Source organism: Nomascus leucogenys, chromosome 10 (assembly GCF_006542625.1).
Source record: "Nomascus leucogenys isolate Asia chromosome 10, Asia_NLE_v1, whole genome shotgun sequence".
Lineage (NCBI taxonomy): Eukaryota > Metazoa > Chordata > Mammalia > Primates > Hylobatidae > Nomascus > Nomascus leucogenys.
The window spans coordinates 7,169,194-7,182,138 of NC_044390.1; the positions used below are offsets into that span (position 1 = coordinate 7,169,194).

General features: G+C 40.3%; 1 pseudogene; it reads right to left on the bottom strand.

Moving 5' to 3' along the window:
- LOC100597616 overlaps window positions 1–12,945 on the bottom strand; it is a 95,481-nt pseudogene that overhangs the window by 62,008 nt on the left and 20,528 nt on the right.

Sequence of the window (12,945 nt, forward strand, 5' to 3'; positions counted from 1 at the left end):
TGGTTTGGTTCTGTGTCCCCACCCAAACCTCATCTCCAATTGTAATCCCCATGTGTTGAGGGAGGGAGGTGATTGGATCATGGGGACAGTTCCCTCATGCAGTTCTTGGGATAGTGAGTACATTCTCATGAGTTCTGATAGTTTTAAAAGTGAAAGTTTTTCTTTTCCGTGCACTCTCACACTCCCTTCTCTCACCTTGTGAAGAAGGTGCCTGCATCCCCTTTGCCTTCCGCCATGATTGTGTTTCCTGAGGCCTCCTAGCCATCCATGCTTCCTGTCAAGCCTGCGGAGCTGTGAGTCGACTAAACTTCTTTCCTTGTTAATTACCCAGTCTCAGGGAGTATTTTTCATAGCGGTGTGAGAACATACTAATACACCTTCTGTGCTGCATTGAGTGAGCACGTGAGAGTAGGAAAAACCAAACTCTTGCAGTGATAATTGGAGCAGTGGTCATTCCGCTGGCCTTTTCTTCAGCTGACTGATTGTCCTGACTCTTTTCTGCTCCTTGGTCAACTTGGGAATTTATGGGCAGAAACTTAGAGTAAATAGAGTGGATGTCTTACCCTGAGTCTTTCAATTTGACCAAAGCAGTACAAGTCTTTTGAATACTGTTCCAAGTAAAAGTTTTAGAAAGAGATATATAGATTTTCTTTTTCTAATCCAAAGGAAGACCAGCCTATGCCAGCCTAAGAGTGCTTGAAGGATCTTGGTTGCCCAAAGCAGAAACACACAGAGTTGTCTGCTATCAGATCAATACTAGCAAAGAGAAGAGTGTTTGTGCCCCACAGCAAGGGAATATGAACAAAAGAACTTCATTGGCTTTCTCCATCACCTGATTTGACATAGATTTCCAATTTTAAAAAAGGAGCCCGAAGTTAGTCCCTATGGAGTCAAATATGACAATGGAACAGCTGCTACCTCAGCAGAGATGGCAATTTTTTTTAGAGGACTTATGAAGAAAGTTGGGGATCTTTTCTCTCTAAATAAAAGCTGCTCATTTAAGATCTTTTCTCCTCAACTACTTCTACTCTGCTCAAGAAGCTGCTAGCATCTCAATTGTTGAAACCTCTAGGTTAAAAGCAAATTAAATGAATACGAAAAGAAAGTAAACTTCCCTAGATGGTAAGACGGTTGTACCTTAGCCAGATATCATAAATCTTCTTACTCTAAGAGAATAAAATTTCAAGTTCCGGTCATGGTGCTGACTGACTCAGTGGCCTTGGGAAGTATTTTAGATTCTTTTAGCTGCAGTTTACTTTTCTGTAAAGTGAGAGAGAGGCAAGCTGCAGATGTTACTTAAGGGGGTTGGCTTCCTTTGTGGGAGAGCAGGTGCTCATCATAGACCAGGAGCTGGTCTTCCATTCTGCAAGTAGAGAAATGTTGGAAACACAAACAAACCAAAACAAACGCATGTAGTAGCATGGTTTCGAAGGGAATCTTCAGAGTCAGACTGTTTGATGGGAATCCAGGCTCCATCACTAGTTGTGTGACCTTCAACCAGTTACATACACCTTCTTTGCTTCCATTTCTACATGTATTATATGTATAAAAATACTACCTACCTTGTAGAGTTGTTACATAATGTATGCAAAATGGTTAACCCAAGGTTGCTTTATAATAGGTGCTTAAGGAAATTTTTTTTTTCTTTTTTTTTTGGAAGTGGAATCTGTCACCCAGGCTGGAGTGCAGTAGCATGATCTCGGCTCACCACAACCTCCACCTCCTGGGTTCAAGTGAGTCTCCTGCCTCAGCCTCCCAAGTAGCTGGGATTATAGGTACCCACCACCACACCCAGCTAATTTTTGTGTTTTTAGTAGAGACGGGGTTGTGCCATGTTGGCCAGGCTGGTCTTGAACTCCTGACCTCAGGTGATCCACCCCTCCTCGGCCTCCCAGTGAACTGTTTTTAAAACAGCCTAATTGGTGTGTTTATCACTTCAGCATCTGCCTCGTACTAAGTGGTTATTCACTAACAATTGTCATCCTTGCCTTATTTTTTACAGTCAACCCTCTATTTTGGGGATGCTAATGGTGGTTTGGAACTTAACCCTGTCCAGGGCCTTTCAAGAGTGTGTAATGCCTTTCGGCCTTTATTTTTTGAGACAGAGTTTCGCTCTTGTTGCCCAGGCTGGAGTGCAATGGCGCAATCTCAGCTCACTGCAACCTCCACCTCCCAGGTTCAAGCCATTCTCCTGCTTCAGCCTCCTGAGTAGCTGGGATTACAGGCATGTGCCATCACGCCCAGCTAATTTTTGTGGACGGGGTTTCACCATGTTGGCCAGGCTGGTCTCGCACTCCTGACCTCGAGCGATCCACCTGCCTTGGCCTGCCAAAGTGCTGGGATTGCTCATGTCTATGAACCCAGTACTTTGGGAGGCCGAGGCAGGTGGATCACCTGAGGTAGGGAGTTGGAGACCAGCCTGATCAACATGGAGAAACCCCGTCTCTACTAAAAATACAAAAATTAGCTGCGTATGGTGGCACATGCCTGTAATCCCTGCTATTAGGGAGGCTGAGGCAGGAGAATCGCTTGAACCCAGGAGGTGGAGGTTGCAGTGAGCCGAGATCATGCCATTACACTCCACCCTGGGCAACAAGAGTGAAACTCTGTCTCAAAAAAAAAAAAAAAAAAAAAAGTGCTGTGATTACAGGCATGAGCCACTGCGCCTGGCCAATGCTCAAGGAATGTAAATGCACATTCAACTGCTTACCTGGCAGCTCCCTTCCTCTTTCTTAAAATCATGTTAATTTTGTTCATGTTTCCACCCCTCCTCCATGCAGCCCATGTGCCTCAAGAGAGGCTAATTGATCTGAGTTGTAAGGGAGGTCCTGATTATTCAAACCCAGTCCTTCTCAAACTCTTATGTCATCAGAATAATCTGAAGGGATTGTTACACACACACACACACACACACACTCCTATTTTTTTTCTGGACCATCCCTCTAGTAGGTGTGAGGTGAGGTTGAGAATGTTTTTTAGTAAGTTCCCAGGTGATGTTGATGTTGCTGGTTTAGGAACCATGCAGAGAACCTCTGGTTTCATTCAGTCATGATGTCCGACCCCCCGCCTTGCCTGGTTGGTTTAGTAAGACAGCAGAAAAAGTTTACTAGGGGCTTCTAGAGAAGGAGCTTTTTATTGTTACGAGATTGATGAGTTTCAGGACATGCTATTCTGAAAAATGGCACATGGCATTTCAGAAAACAGTGAAAGCAGGAAGGTCTCTCTCTCTCTTTCACTTTCTTTTCCACTTCTTCCCTGAAGCAGGCCATAAAACCTAGCTGACCTTCCTCTGAAATTAGGTCAGAAAATCCTCATTTCAGATAAAGGGCTTTTCTCCCTAATACCCAAAACAAAATAAAGAAATGTCCTCCTCTCTGAAGATACAGAGACACCAAGAAGAATCTGAACAAATAGGTTTTGCTGAGTTCCCCCACTTTATTACCATTGGATCACACTCTTCTGTTTCCCAGTCATCCTTCTGCAGCCAACTGTCCACAACAATACAGTCTTCCCTGTTTCTTTGGGTCTTCATTTCTGCAGGTTCCTGTGTAAGCTAAAATTTATATTAAATAAACTTGTATGCTTTTCTCTTGTTAATCTTTTTTTTTTTTTTTTGTTAGAGGGGCCTTTAAACTGCCTTTGCAAAATTATAACAATGAGAAATCTAACATAACTGACTCTACCTTGCTTCTAACCTCACAAGCTAAGTGTCTTTGCTCATTCCTATATGTAGGCTAACCTAACTATGGAAGAAATGTAGTTTATTGTTTAACTAAAGGATGATAGAGCAAGGATGATAATAGTCCTTGACAGAAAAAGAAGTTTGAAGTGAGCGGGTGTTGTTTCCATGGTTGTTTTTCTTTCTTTTTTCTTTTAAACTAAACATGTAGTATTGTTTTGTGTCTTTAAAAATTTATGTAAATGGCAAACCTGTGTATACCGTACAGATTATCTTGTACTTTGTTTTTATCCATCGACATTTCCTCTTGTTTCAGTTTATTGTGGAAGGGCTTCAGGATGGCTGAGTAGAGGCGTCTCTTACTCGCCTCTTCTACTAAGAAAAACCAAAATAGTAAGCATCACACTTCAAATAGATCATCTAAGAGAGAACACTGGAATTCAACAGAGAACTGATAGGAAACACCTAAAGTAAGGAAGGAGAGGGAAGAGAGGAAGCCTGTTTGGCCAAGATCAGCGGGGAGCTGGAAGAGACTCCCCAATGTGGGGACAAGGTAAATGAGAGATCCCCAGTGGTCCACATTCTCACCATGCACCATGAACCCCTGCAATCCTACAACGGGAGAGCCTCTTGACCCCAGTGGCCTCAAGACTAACACAGGGGGCTCCCTGGAAACCGTGGGAAGGCACTGCTTTAGAGACGGAGCCCATCCTGGGTCCCACACATCCCTAAGCAGTGGTCGGACGGTGCCATGTTAAGAGCCCAGCCCCTACTGGACTGGGTTTTTCCTGGCAACCAGGATGAGGCAGCAATCTCGCACCCCCTCCCCCTACACACACACCTGCCCTGGCCCCATGTAGAGGGGCAGCTGTGCATTCTTACATGCCCCAAGGGCAAATTCCACTTCCCACAGCTGCTGTGGCTGTGGACTGCAGGTGGTCGAGGCACAGTGGGAAATCCATGCTCCCTGGCTGCCTGCCCACGGTGGCTCCCAGGGAAAGCAACCCATCCTCCCTAGTAGCAGGGCCTCTGCTGCCTCCACCTGAGCATTTTGCTGGCCACGGCTCACCCTACCTTTGCATACCACAGCCAGCGTCTATATGAACCACTAGGGTGTCCGGCCTGGCTCTACCTCCTCCAGTACTGGAGTACAGTGTCCAGAGGCCTGAGGATTGCCCAGCCCTCTCTACCACCAGTGGCACCTGAGCACTCCTCCTGGGGTCTAAGGTTGGACCCACTCAACCCACTGCTACCACCACAACTGCCACTGACCTGCAGGTGCCACATGTGGGTCTGGGGACTGGCCCGCCTGACCTGTCACAGCCACTGCCAACACCAATGTGGACCACTTGGGTCCCAGAGGGATGTCCGTTGCTGCTACTGCCATCAACCACACCACACCCACCCCACAGGGGCTTGGGAACCTGCTCACATGCCTGGCCCACTGCTGCCATTCCTGGGAACAAGCCACCCAGAGGCCCAAGAATCAGCTTACCTGGACCCACTAACACCAGTATGTATGATGCTCTAGGGCCCTAGGACAGGCATGCTCACTCAGCCCACTGCTGCCACTGCTGGGGCCTGAAGACTGGCCTACCTGGTGTCCCAGTCCCCAGCAAAACTTCATCACAGTCTCCACTAGCAAACTGCATCCTGTCATCGAGGAAATCACAGACACCACCAATGCTGTTTATAGCCAAAGAAATCCTACAAAGACTAATCATCAGGGAAATGCAAATTAAAATCACAATGAGATATCATCTTACCCTAGTTAGAATGGCTATCATTAAACAGACAAAAAAACCCCCTGAAGTTGGCAAGGATGTGGAGAATAGCGAACATTTATACACTGTTGGTGGGAATGTAAATTAGTACAACCACTGTGGAAAACAGTATGGAGGTTCCTCAAACAACTAAAAATAATCATCAGAGAAATGTAAATCAAAACCACAATGAGATACCATCTCATACCAGTCAGAACAGCTATTATTAAAAAGTCAAAAAACAACAGATGCTGGTGAGGCTGTGGAGAAAAGGGAACACATACATTCTTGGTGGGAATGTAAATTAGTTCAGCCACTTAGAAAGCAGTTCGGAGATTTCTCAAAGAACTTAAAACGGAACTACCGTTTGACACTGCATTCCCATTCCTAGGTATATATCTGGATTAGTTTGTTCTCGCATTGTTATAAGGAAATAACGTGAGACTGGGTAATTTAGATAGAAAAGAGGTTTAATTGACTCACAGTTCCAATGACTGAGGAGGCCTCAGGAAACTTACAATCATGGCGGAAGGCACCTCTTCACAGGGCAGGAGGAGAGAGAACAAGTGCCGAGCAAAGGGGGAAGCCCATTATAAAAACATCAGATCTTGTGAGAACTCACTATCATGAGAACATTATGGGGGAAACCACCCCCATGATTCATTTATCTCCACCTGGTCCTGCCCTTGACATTTGGGGATTATTACAATTCAAGGTGAGATTTGGGTAGGGATGTAGGGCCAAACCATATCAATAATGAAAAGAAAAAAACATTATACCAAAAAGACACATGCACTGCCATGTTCATTGTGCACTATTCACAATAGCAAAGACATGGAATTAACCTAGTTGCCCATCAATGGTGGATTGGGTAAAGAAAATGTGGTATACATATACATACTACAATAGCACAAAGCCATAAAAAAGAAAAAATCATGCCCTTTACAGCAACATGGATTCAGCTGGAGGCCATTATCCTAAGTGAAATAACACAAGAACAGAAAACCAAATACTGCATATTCTCACAAGTGGGAGCTAAATGTTGGGTACTCAGGGACTTAAAAATGGCAAAAATAGAAACTGGGGACTACTAGGGGGACAAAGAGGAAGGGGGCAAGGGTGGAAAAACTTACTATTGGGTACTATATTCATTCCCTGGGTGACAGGATCATTTGTACCCAAGCCTCAGCATCATACAATATACCTAGGTAACAAACCTGTGCATGTATCCCCTCAATCTAAAATACAAATTAAAACCCTGAAAATAGAACTACCATATGATCCAGCCATCCCAATACTAGGTATTTATCCAAAAAACAGAAAAATCAATATATTGAAGAGATATCCATACTCTTATGTTTGTTGCAGCACTATTCACAATAGCCAAAACATGGAATCAACTTAATTGCCTACCAATGGGTGAATGGATAAAGAAAATGTGGTATAAACACACAAAATATTATTCAGCCATGAAAAAGAATGGAATCCTGTCAACTGCAGCAATAAATGGATGACTGGATGGAACTGGAGGCCGTTAGGGTAAGTGAAATAAACCAGGCAAGACAAATACCACATGTTCTCACTCATATGTGAGAGTTAAAAAAGTTGATCACATGGAGGTGGACAGTGGAATAATAAATACCAGAGACCGGGAAGGTGTATTTGTGGGCGTTGAGGGGGGATGGAGAAATGTTGGTTAATGGGTACAAAAATACAATTAGATAGAAGAAATACTTTCTAAAGTTTGATAGCAGAGTAGGGCCACTGTAGTCAACAATAATGTATTTTTCAAAATAGAAGAGTAAACCTGAAATGTACCAAACACACACATAGAAATGATACATACTAAATACCCTGACTTAACCATTACACATTCATGCATGTAACAAAATTTCTCATGTACCCCTAAATAGGTACAAGTATAATGTATCAAAAAACCAAAAAAGATTTAGTTTATTGTAATAGCTTAAAGTGTTCCATTTTAGGAGCAGACCACATTTTCTTATCCATCCTGATAAGCACGTAGCTGCTCTAGGGTAGCTACCCAAAGGGGGAACTGCTCCGCTGACAGTGGTACGCATCAGCTTAGCAGCTTACTAGGTAGAGCAGAATTGCTCCCCAAAGAGCTACAACAATTTGTCCTCCTACTAGGCACATGCGAATTTCCATTTCTCATGTCCTTGCCAACAATTTGTATTAATAAACTCATTATTTTTAAAAGTTTTTGTGAAAGACATTGTGAAAAAATAGACCATACTTCCCCCACTAATTTTTAAGGCTTTTTTTTTTTTTTTTGGTCATAAACGGAGTTGCAATACGTAAACCCAAGTATGTTTCCTGGCTTTCTATTCTGTTCCAGTTGTCGCTGTGTCGCCTTGCTCTATGATATGACTTTACAATGAATCCTGACATCTTTGAGTGTAAGTTTTTCTACATTTTTCTTCTTCAAAATTGTCTTGGTTATTCTTTGCCCTTTCTTATTCTATAGGAATTTCAGTATCCGCTTGACCAAGTCTGTGAAAAACCCAGGAGGATTTGACTGCAATGCATTGACTTTGTTGATTAATTTGAAGAGAATTGCCAACTTAAAAATACTGATTCTTTCTCACCTGTGAACATGCTGCATTTTTCCATTTTTTTCAGATTTTAAAAATTTACATCCTTCAATAAAATTTTATACTGTTTTCGTAATATTAATATATATCTTTTGCCAGCTATGTTCCTATGTACCTTATATTTTTGTTGCTACTGTGACTGATACAATTTTAAAATTACATTTTCTAATTGGATGTTGCAGGTGTATAGAGATGTTATTGATTTTTGTATGTGATTTTATATCTAATAAGCTGTTACTGCTTTTAATAGTTTATATATTCTCATAGATTTTTCTAAATGGACAATACTATTATCTGTGAATAATGACAGTTTTGATTCTTCCTGTCCAATCTTTACATCTATTTTTTCCTCGTTCTGGTCTTTGCTTTAGCTAAGACATCCAGGAAAGTGCTGAATACAAGTGGCTCTAATGGACATCCTTGTTCTTTAAAATGCAATATTTTAAACATTTTACTATTTAGCATGATATTTGCCAAAGGTTTCTGGTAAATAACTTTATCAAGTAAAGAAAGTTCCCCTGAGTGCTGGTGTCTAAGAGTTTTTATAAGTGAATATTGAATTTCATCTATTCTTCTGCATTTCTGAGATTATCATACAGGCTTTTTTTAATCAATTAGGGTTGTGTATTACTTTTATTGATTTTCTAACATGAAATCATCTTTGCATTCCTGAGATAGGCCTTAGTCAGTCATGGGGTATCCATTTTTAAATGCCTCACTGCATTTATTTGCTAATAAATTATTTAAGTCTTTTACATCTATGTTTATGAGTGAACTTGGCCTGTAATTTTCTCTTTTTATATGATCCTTCTCCAGTTTTGGGCACTAATTACATTAACTTTATATAATAAACCAAGGAGTTTTTCTTTTCTATATGCTTAGTAGCAGTTTGAATAAATTAGGAAACACTATTCCTTGGAGGTTTGAAATATACTTTAATAATCATTTCAGCCCTTATTTGGTGGTGAGGAAGAGCATAGATTGTTAAGTACTGGATTCAATTTTTTATATAATCATGTCTATTCAGGTTTTTATATTTCTTATGAGAGAATTTTGGTAATTTTTTAAAAATGTATGCCTGCCTGGATTTCAAATTTATTGGCATCAAGTCGTTCATAGTATTCCTAAGATGCTTTAAATTTCTGATGTGTCTGTAATTATGTATCTTTTCTCATGTCTAATATGGATACTTTGTACCTGAGTTCTTTTTCTTATTCAGTCTTACCAGAGGATTAGCTTGTTTCTGGTCACTGCAAAGACTCAGCCTTTTGCTCTGTTGATCCTCTTTTATTTATTATTTGTTTTGTTATTATATGATGAATTTCTACCCTTAAATATTTTATTTCCTTTCTCCTACTCCTTCATTTGAATTTACTATTTTTCCTTTTCTATTTTTTTTGAATCAGATGTTCATTACTTTTTAAAAAATTTCTAAGACGAAATGTATTAAATATCCTCATGAAAGTTGTGATTGTAAGTATCCAATAGTATAAAAAGTACAAAACAGACCTGTGGATTTTGAATATATTAATACAAAGTACATGACTACATGCAGTACATCCTACAGGCAAAGAGAGGTGGAAGGGGAAAAAGAAGACTGTGGCTGAGAGCTAGTAAAAAATAAATAAATACAGAAGCAGAGATGATTCATACTATAGTGTATCCTACCACCAATACTACAGCCAAAATATATAAACAATTTTTTTCAGAATAACTCTGGAGAATAATAATGGCTGGACTCTCATAATTCACCTCAGAGACTGTGGGAGAGCCCACCCAAGTCATTGTGTGGTCTGTGCATATGGTGGCTTGTAGCATGTAGTTTTTTCCAAAAGGAGGAAATATAAAATACGTTTAGATTAACTATAAAACTATAGGGTGCCTATAAAAGGCAACTAACTCCTTATTGTTATACTATCCAATTTTAAAAATCCTGTTTAAAAAATAAGCACTGAGTTATGTTACTATAAGGCAGACAAATGCTTCTTTCTCATTATGAAATCTGAACCGGTGATTTTTTTTTTCCTGAACATTTAGAAAAGAGGCAGTAAGAGTACTTTGGTTTGGGTTCAAGTGAGAGGCTTTTAATGAGCATTTTAGAATTGAAGAGCCACAAGTTTAGGATATCTCAATGTTCAGAAAGCTAAGCTGACTAAAAGAAGCCAAACCAAAAACAACCCACTTATCATTAACACCACCCTCTTTTCTTCTAGTAAATTTTTCTTTAAATATAGAGTGGAAGAAAACCCTAATAGGCTAAAACAAGTCAAACACCCACTCTTAGACAAAACCTTCACAAAAGTCAGCTGAAGTAATCCAGACCTAAAACTGACCTGTGCAGATTTTCAAGAAAGTTATCAGTCATGTAATACAAACAAAAGTCAATTATTTGCACACTTGGAAATTCCTTTAAGAAATGTGCCCCAAGAAGCATTAACCTTTGTTTTGTGCCATCCTGAAGGTTACACATTTTATTTCTGCGATAGTTTAACTTTTGTGTTTGTTCGTTTAATTGAGGCAGAGTCTTGCTCTGTCACCCAGGCTGGAGTGCAGTGGTGCAATCTTGGCTCACTGTAACCTCCGTCTCCCAGGTTCAAGCGATTTTCCTGCCTCAGCCTCCTGAGTAGCTGGGATTACAGGCATGCACCACCATGCCCGCCTAATTTTTGTATTTTTAGTAGAGACAGGTTTCACCATGTTGGCCAGGCTGTCCTCAAACTCCTGACCTTGAGTGATCCGCCCACCTTGGCCTCCCAAAGTTTTGGGATTACAGGTGTTAGCCACCACACCTGGCCTCTGATAGTTCAACATTTTAAATAGAATGTGTTCTCTATTATGTGGTAATGCTTTGGTACTGTTCATATAGGGTCTTGGCTATCCTAAAGACTTGTCATTTCCCTAAGAGGAGCATTGATTCTGCTTTAGAAGTTTCATAAAAATTGAAATCTTTATCAAATATTAATATGAAGAGAAGTGGCACAGGATGCAACATATACAGTCATCTTCCCTTTCTGTATATTTAGAAATTACTTCTTCCTTTAAGGTATTTGCAACAGAAAGCACAGTCTGTCCTGCTTAATAATCAGTAGCACAGGTTTGAATCGTTGGAACCTTGGCAAGACCTTAATATTTCAAAATTATTAACAACTACCTCTAGGGGCAAGTCCATGTTACTGAGTTATGACAAATTATTATCATGAGGGAAAACAAGTGTTGCCGGCTACCTTAACAAATGCCCCAACCACTGCTTCTCAATATAGAAAGATTAAAACTACCTACCATTTAGCATATGACAAATCCCATCTCTGTCCCCTGAAATTCCCCTAGTTTCATTCATTAGAAGGGTATTTAAAAAAGACTTATAGCAGCATTTGGCTTTCTCGTGAAATATCCAGCATCTTAAATATTATTTACAATTCTTTTTTTTGTGAAGCTAGAAACCGACTTGAGAATTTGTGAGACTGGGGGGAAAGTAACCCATTCAAAACTATTCTAGAAGTTGTTTTTTTGGCAGAGTAGCAGGTATCCAAGTTAAAAATAGGAGGGACAGTTAGTTGCTTTGTGGTCTTTTCAAAGTTTGAATTGTTTTTTTGTTCCCCGTTTCTACTCCTGAGTGATGTGGGCAGAGGCTCTGGCCCCTGCCCCTACATTTCTCGGTAGTTGCTTTCGTATTCCTGTGGCAAGGCTTGAACAGATGTGAGTTGATGAGGACTTCCCCAAAATGGTCTTTATAAATAATCCCACCACATATCTTCTTTTTCAGTCTGTGAGATCTAAAAAGGAAAATGCCTGGTGGTCTGGCAGCACCAGAAGCCATCTCCATAACTGAGCCATTGTCTGACTGGTTGCTGTAACAAGGAGGCACTTGAGGTGGTACTGTGAACATCATCACTGCGATCTTTACCTTTCTTCTGCAGTTTAGTGGTCTGGTTGCTTTTTATCCTGTTCCCAGATACAGTTTTCAGTGTCTTTGGTTTCAATGTAGTCTTTAGACTGGGTCCAGCCCTGCATCTGCCACATGAATCCAGGGTTTTTTGATCCTGCTGGCAACGTCTTCCATCTTTTCACAAGCAGAACACAGGCGTCGCAGATGTCTCATGCAGCCCCAAAGAGCTCTGGAAGTCCTTTTCATAGCGTTTATTGTCAGCAAATCAAGAACTGGAGGACTTAGCTCTGCAAACACAGCAGCCCTGTAAACTTCTGTCGGTACATCTTTGGCTTGGGAAAAACCAAACATCTTTTTTTCTGGGCAATAGTCTTCCCAAAACTTCCATTCCATAAGAAACAATGTCCCGGAGGTGCCACGCCAGGCCAGTCCCTCTCTAAGCCCTCCCTCTTCAACTACCTTGTCTAGAAAAATAGGCCCATTACCTTTTGACCTTTCTTCTTATCTAATAAATGCATTTCAGGCTAAATTGCCCTTAAGTACTGATTGAGTTGCATCCATCAATTTTGATATGCAATATTTTTATTGTTATTCAGGTCTGAATATTCATAATTTCCTTTATGATTTATTTGTGGACCTATAAATTATTTACATGACATTAAATATTTCTCTAACATATACGGTTTTGGAGTCTATTTCTCAACTATTGGTTTCTAATTTTACAGTACTTTGATCACAAAATGTGGTCTGCTGCACGATGTTTTGAATTTGTTGAATCTTGCTTTGTGAGGAAGTCTCTAGTAAATTTTTGGTAAGTTATTCCTGTGTCCTTGAAAATAAAATGCATTCTTTAATTTTTGGTGTAGAATATAAGTTGCAATCTGTTTGGTAAAGTTTATTAATTGTACTACTTAAGTGTCTATTTTCTTTTTGATTTTTATTCAGTATTGTAAGATGTTAAAATCTTCCTTCCATGATCATGGATATGTTCATTTCTCCTTG